General features: G+C 39.3%; 1 long non-coding RNA gene across 1 annotated transcript; it reads right to left on the reverse strand.

The window, feature by feature from the left end:
• Positions 1-1,093: 1,093 nt before the first annotated feature.
• On the reverse strand, positions 1,094-3,589 carry LOC120314456. The gene is made up of 3 exons (XR_005558435.1): positions 3,483-3,589; positions 1,781-1,919; positions 1,094-1,677 (listed from the first exon to the last, which is right to left on the reverse strand). It is a non-coding gene; the product is annotated as an uncharacterized LOC120314456 (long non-coding RNA).
• Positions 3,590-7,798: the final 4,209 nt, after the last annotated feature.

The following is a 7,798-nucleotide window of genomic DNA, read 5'->3' on the forward strand; positions in this document are numbered from 1 at the left end:
ACTGCTGTGAGCAAGCTTGAAATACATTTGTCCCTCTTTCACAAAAATCCCTCAGTTTACAATTCAGATATCTAGAAATAAAATGGGAGAAATTTGAACTGGGCCTCTTCTAAAACCTCCCCTGCTATGCTGCTATTTTATTCTTGTTGTGCAGGGAAGATTATTTTGCAATATTTTGCATACTCCTCCCAAATAACCTGAGTGCAAATGTGTTGAATCTAGAGAGGAATGTGTTATTTGTTTAAATTAAATTTGCTGGAAAGTCTCTTAAGAAGCAGCAGTAGTGACTTTTGGTTATTCCAAGAAAATTGAGTGGATAGATTTAATGAACCTCACTTCTCAGGCCATAGGACAGCTGACTGGTTCAACTGCTGTCTTTGCACAAGTCTGCACACAGTGTTGACTTATTAAATGTACAGCTTATCACTGTAATTTGCACAGTATGCAAACACAGGGGAAGAAAGTGCAACCAGATTGATGCAATTAGAATCCCACTGACTGTCCAAGTAGTTTATTCATCTGGAAAGCCCACAATAACTAAGTTGGTGTACAATGTTTGCTTATTTTCAGTCAGGTGAAATATTGCAGCTTGTTTTATTAAGTTCTCAATTCATTCCAAAGGGGTGGGCTACTCCAAAAAGCATGCTATATGATACTTGTAGCCCTCATCAGCTTCAAGTAATCCAATAATTTCTGAGTCCCTTACTCATCAACTACAGGATGAGTTGTTTATAGGAGGTGGAGGAGAAAGAAAAGGAGGAAAAAAAAACAAGAAAAAGAGAAGGAGAAAATAGAGGAGAAGATAGATAAGGAGAAGAAGAAAAGGAGAAGGAGAATAAGAAGGAGGAGAAGAAGAAGGAGAAGAAAAGGAGGAGGAGGAGGAGAAGAAGAAGAAGAAGAAGAAGAAGAAGAAGAAGAAGAAGAAGAAGAAGAAGAAGAAGAAGAAGAAGAAGAAGAAGAAGAAAATGGAGGAGGAGGAAGAGGAGGAGGAGGAGGAGGAGGAGGAGGAGGAGGAGGAGGAGGAGGAGGAGGAGATAGTTTTAAAAATCTGTATGGTGGCTGTTTCCTGAAATCCAGTCAGAATATATGATAGACTTTGATCCGGAGGCAACAAGGCAGAAAACTGGTTCCTTTTGGGTTTCTGTTCTTTTCTGTGCTTAGTTCAAGATGGGCATTCTTATCCTGAAAACCTGAAATGCATGGTTTCAGGATTGGTTACCTTTCCTGGTAACTCCTGCAGTCCCTTAGAGAGAGAGAGAGATTAAAACAGTAATTATAATAAATATGTTTAACACATAAACATTTACCTTCTTTTTCTATCTGTGCAATGTTTCCCTTGAAGAAAGCAAATTGCTTTGCGGTAAAGTTATAGGAACAAATGACAAACCTCGGGCTTAGAAATGTGAACAATGTTATTTTGGGGGGGGGATTTAATACAACTTTTCCATTTTGGAAAATGACTTCTCTGGACAGGAACTCTGTTTTATGCAGACATTTTCAGTTGTGTCTCAGGCAGATTGGACTTCAGGTTCAGCAGATCCCTGTTTTTCCTCATAGGCAACATCTAAGCGGCAGGATCCCTGAACTGATCAAGGGATCAGGTGATGGTACGTGGTCATTCCAAGAGTGGCATAAAGAAGAATATTTCTCTCAGACATACACTGCACTGGAGAAAACCTGAAAGATATTTGGTAATGAAAAATAAAGAAAAGCAAGAATCCTCAGTTAATCCAGAGTCAGGATTTTAGGAGGGGAGAAAGATAAATGAGAATTTTCTTACCTTGAATTCACTGGCAGTAAAATATCCAATAGGTTTTTTTTTCAAGCTTAATTGCAAAATATGTCCACATCTCTAATAAGGAGGCCTATCAAGTAAATATGTTCTTCTAATTTTGGTGGCAAATCAATGGGACTAAAAACTAAAAAAAATATACTTATGAGTTATGAATTATTTTGATTACTATTATGGTTTATATACATCAGTGTCAAACAATTGTATTAAACGGTGCTATGGAAGGGCTTAAAGACTGTTCTCTGTTTCCAGTATAGATAGGGTTAACATCATATCCAGTTCAATGTGCATCAAGAGAGATGTGTTTGGTAAGCAAGAATATCAAATTCATAACTAGCTTGGTTTGTACTGTAGTGCAAATCATTTGTAGCAATTGTGTATTGATAATAATGGATAGTTCTGAAACTCAAGCATTTATGTTTTCCACCAACTGTAGGTTAATGTTTCTATTCTTAGAGTTATTTGGTTCCAGAAGCTTAAAAAAACAGGAATGGTTACATTTATGTTACTTCATTAAAGCATAATTCATGCAGTACAATTGTTAATTAGTATTAATTAAATATTAAGTTATTTACTTATAAGAGTTGTTTATATCTTTCCAAGCTGCTGCAGTAAAACACTTGCTTGAAAACTCTTATAAGAAACACTGAAAAAATTGCAGCTAAAATGAAATTATTATTGCAGTACAGCATACAATAAATTCAGGGAGAAAAGTCACTCCCAGGTGCCTCAGATTATTAATATCAAAATCCTGTGTTATTATACTGTATACAGTTTATTTGTGTTCTTAGTTTTGAGCTACAACAGCATAGTTGATATTTCTGCATTCAAAGGAATCATCATCCTGCTGGGTTTTCTTTGTTCTGATTGTAAAGAACAATATGGCTTGGATTCCTATGAATATTTTATGTAAATGTTGTAAAATTAGGAGAGAAAAATAACATGAGAAAATAGTCATAAACATCTTGAAAAGCCAACAACAATCTGCAATATCAGAAGGATTTTCTCCTTACGTTTTGAAAAAAATCTTCAAAGAAAAAAAATGTGGTAGCATTTAATCTTTTATTGAACAGTCTTCATTCCCAAATCAAAGCCAATGTGTATTGATTATTAAAATTATTGAATTTCATAGTAGTTTATAAGTTCAATAAAACTCAAAAGCAATTCAGGCTGATATAGTTTGATATATAAACAGTACCTTGAAACATCCTAAGCAGAGTTAGAACTGGTTAATACATGGATGAAAGACCACCAAGATATTTAGGGCTGTTGTCTAAGTTGAAATATTACCCCAAGTCTTGAAATATAAAGAACTCAATAGTTTGAATAAACTTCTGGACTAGTGGTGGGATTTAGCCAGTTCGCACCACTTCAGCAGAACTGGTAGCTAATTTTTTTTTTTGTCCAGGCCCAGAATGGACTTCCAGAAGCAGCATCCACACAGAGAACTGGTTGTTCACATATTTGAATCCAACCACTGCTCTGGACGATTGATCCTTGGGGCGCAGGTTCCTGATATTTTATTAGTTCTCTGACATTTCTATTTTGTCACAATCTCTAGGTAAATAATATGTTAAGCTTTATATTCTTTCTGCCTTCCTTTCAGCTACAATTTACTTAGCAAAGCACCAATGATCCAGCTTTATGTTGTATTCTGCAAATTGCCATTACTTTTCCACATAGCTCTTACTATTGTGTCATGCCACTTGCATCTTCCTCAAAACCGTTTGTCAAGGCTCAGCGATCCTTCATTGTCTTCCCTGATGAATCCCAAGAGAATTAGCAGAATCTGTAGCTGCAGAGCAAAGCTGAGAATTAAACCACATGATTGTAAGGCACACCAGCTGCTGTTACCCTTCCTTCTGGCTGGCTAGTGTAATCAAACAAATGCTATTTTTAGGGAAACACCTACTTGCAAAATTCCAGTCACTTTAATTCTCTTCTGGAAAACAAACCACCCATCTTGAACTTGTCCAGAATTTAAGCTAGAAAAAGAACAATTAACTGCCCCTTGAAGCCAAGGTCAATGAAATACTAAGTAGAAATATTAAGGTAGTGCTGCTTTTCATTTCAAGGGTAACACCAACTGCACTCTTTTTTTGCTTTCTGTTGCATTCTTGCTTATTTTTTTTTAACACTCTTTGAGGAAAAAAAGAAAGAAGTGTAGACAGTTTACAGTTCCACCCTTCCTCAAATATTTTCCAGCTCTGGCAGTTGTTACTGAGCAGAGCCATTTATGAAAAACAAATAACTCAGTAGACTCCATCAAGTGTTGAATTCCACCGTTTTCCACGGAGCAGCCCTGTCCCAGAGCTTCCAGAGGGGCTGATTTGAATAAGATTGGATGCAATCTTTGTTCAGGTTTTCTGCAAGAGTTGGGCTGAATTTACAGGTCACTACTTCTCTCTGCCAATACTCTTTCACCAGTTTAGTGGGGAATTAGCAACGCCCACTTATCTCATTTTGATGCCCTTCTGATACAATACTGGTAGTCCTCAATGTACAGGCTGCTCGTTTAGTGACCATTCAAAGCATTCCCATTGTTGTGTGATCAAAAGTTGGGTACTTGGCAACCAATATGTATTTAAAATGGTTGCAGCATCCCAGGGTCATGTGATCACAGATCACCATTTGTCACCTTCCCAGCTGGCTTTTAATGAACAGAGTCAATGGGAGAAGCTGGATTCCCTTAATGACCGTGTGATTCATTGCTGCGATTTGCTTAACACCCATGACAAAAATGGTCATAAAATCAGCTGCATTTAACAACTGCCTTGCTTAGTTCTTCTCCCTACTGTGGTTGAAAGTCAAGGACTGCCTAAATATACTTCCTCCATAGTGTATCTGTCTTTTAGAGAGGATTGCAAATTGCTTATCGAGATTCTTCATCTTATCTGAAGGCCAAAACCCTGGAACTCCAATTTGATAGGAGTAAGAAAAATCCTTGCCACCGTTTCCCAAGAGAACCACACAGCCTGTGGTTCTCCCTTCTTCACTTTGTTATGGGTAAGTGGCAGACTGTTCTAATTCTTCCACATTTCAGACAAGTGTACAGAGATATTTGACTGCTTCTTTGTTTTCATTCATTATAAAATTTATATGCTCTCACCATCTCACCAAAAGCCAAATCTAGGTAGCTTAAAATAAGTACGGTAAAAGCAAGATGTTGCTCCCTCAGACCAACCTGTTAGGTCAGGTGTAATTCAGAACTATTTGCTCTTCATTTTTTTAACTCAGAGCCAGATACTTCAAGCAAAGAGGATCTTGATGCTTCGCAGACAGATATTCTCAATGTGTTTAAAGTATGGCTGTGGAACTCTTCAGTTCTGTCTTCTTTCATTATCAGGCTGTCGTTTTGCTTACAGTTCAACAAGCAGCTGCAATTGCCTGTCAGAGTACAATGTGGATTTTTCCCCCTCTAGTGAGATGAGTATAGAAAATATTTCAGAAATGCTGTTTAAAAACTTCTGAAAAATTATTTCAGCTTTCTCTTCTTCTCCTCTTGTGCTTTAACCAAATTAAGGATATGCTGCAAACACTTTAGCTGGGCTTTTGTAGCAGAGGTGTCTGGGCCAACAATGTCACGCGTGTCATGATGTGATTGCGCAAATGATGCCATGGCCACTATGACATTGTGTCTTCCACATCGTAATTGTGATTTGTATCAGACACCCAGGTCACACGGCACACTGCACCACTAACTGGCCAATTATGTTTTAGCTTAGCATGTTTCATAAACATGATATGGTTAACTTAAGGTTCACTGTGTCACATGAATAAAAAAAAGACTTCAGTATGTAATCTCTGGGTCTCTTGTTAGCATGTTATGCAAAATAATTGATGTCCTGGCATCATGAAGCACAAATTTCCCAGCTATCCATGTGAACTTTGACTCCAGAATTGCCCAGCCAGCATGAAAATTTCTGAAAATTTTGTGACCCATACTTCTGAGGCATGCCCAGAACTAAGAAAGCTAATTTTGTGTACTGGTTAAGGCAGACATGTGAAACACAAGGCCCGGGCTGGATGCGGCTTGTGAAGTGGTTTTATGTGGCCCGCGAAGCCATCCTGGAAACAGTGAGGGAACGGCCCCCACTGCCTTGGCCCTGGCCCAGGCCGGCAGGGAGCCAATGTACAATTTTGTGGTGGCCATCTATGCTGAAACGCATTCAGTCTTAGCTCCACAAGGCTGTCTGGAAACAGCAAGGAACCAGCCCCTGCCGCGTCGGCCCTGCCCCCTGGGTGCATGCTGGGGAGGTGTCACCCTTTGTGAGGAATGAAGAAATGCACCATGCCTTGGCGCTTGCCCCGGTCCCACCCCTTCTGCCAGAGACCCTCAGATCTGTCCCACTCCTGCCCAGGCCCCCACAGGCACCCTTGATGAGAACGATGTAGAGCTGGCCATGCCCACCCAGTAGGCCATACCCATTCCATCCACGCCGACTCAGTAGGCCGCACCTACCCTGGCCACACCCACCCGGCCCCCTGACGGCAACCACAATGGTGATGTGGCCCTCAATGAAATTGAGTTTGACACCCCTGGGTTAAGGGCATTAGATAGAAATCAAGAGACTCTTATGTTTTAGAGCTGTTTTAGTCTGGGTGACCCAGAGGCAGTAATTCTCTCTTGGGCCTTAGAAAGAAGACAAGGAAAACCCCTTTCAAAAATCTCAGGGAACGGAGGAGGAGGAGGAGGAGGTGGAGGAGGAGGAACTCTTCCCATTTAATTTAGTAATAGTAATAGTAGTAAAGTTGGAAGTTTAAAGGCAAGTGAATTGTTTCATTTTCAACACTTCCATTGGTTGGTTTTGTAATCACAGCAACATCACAAGACATGAGTATGGATGCCATCTATTTATATTTTATTTCTTTCAATTGATTTCCTGGGTGCACTGAATGCCTGGATGCACTGAAATGGGGGTGCCCTCCTTAATCAATGATAGAGATACAGCTGAAATATGGAACTTTTAGGTTTGATTTACAGATACTGGTAACTCGAATGATGGTGCAAAACTTCAGTAGGGTGCTTTCCCTCAACTATTCTACAAGGGAAGCAGCTTTCAAAGCTGTTTCAGAAAGCAGCATGCCAGCCAGCTTCAAAAACCCAACACTTGGCTTTGTTTCCGACGTCTTCCCTGACTGATGGAGAGGCTTCTGCTGAGCATAAGCAGAATTCCTTCCAGAGTTATTGCAACTCTGATCAAGGCTTCAAAGTGATGCAGTTTGACAGGGAATTCAATCACCTCCCTAGCTCAGAATAACCCATAGGTTAATTTAAATTATGTCACTCAGACCTAATTCATAATCCTTGACATCCAGCCAGGATATAAAGAAATTCCACCATGTCTCCCGATAAGAAGACATGGCAATTTGGAAGCAGATCCATAGCAGGAACAAATTCTATTCAGATGGATTTTTCCTGCAAACAAATAAATGTGCACCTGTTTTAAAAAACCTGTGAGATGGCTGGGTTTCTTAGCCTTTTCTTTCTTTTAATAGGGAAAATGTGACATTGGAAGCTACTCGTTCTTTCTTCAGAGTCTTATTAATTCTGAATCACGAGAAGGAAGAAAGCTAAAATAAGAAGAGATCTCAAAACCGATTGCTGTAAAAATTAATCCCTGCTAGAAATGGAGATTTATATATTTATATATGTTTTCTGAGATTTTTGCGGGTGTTTGTATGTAGGTCTTTGGTTATTCGGGTTTTCTCCCGTGTGCTTCCTGGAAGCACGAAGCCAAAGACACCAGCCTGAAGATGACAAATGAGACTTCGTCGAAACGTCGCCAAGATACTCCCATTTGACGCAGGAGAAAACCCTAATAACCAAAGATTTTATATATATATAAAGAAAACACATATATATATGTCGTGCCAAATCCTTTCAACTGTTCCTTGAAGGAGATGGCCTGATAAAGAATTAGGTGTAATTCAAAAGCTGCATTCTTTTAGGTCACTCTTTGGGGTGGAAGGAAAGGGACTATTTTAAAAACCATTTCAATAATT

This window comes from Crotalus tigris, unplaced genomic scaffold (assembly GCF_016545835.1).
Source record: "Crotalus tigris isolate CLP2741 ecotype Arizona unplaced genomic scaffold, ASM1654583v1 scf7180000018925.3142382, whole genome shotgun sequence".
Taxonomy (NCBI): Eukaryota; Metazoa; Chordata; class Lepidosauria; order Squamata; family Viperidae; genus Crotalus; species Crotalus tigris.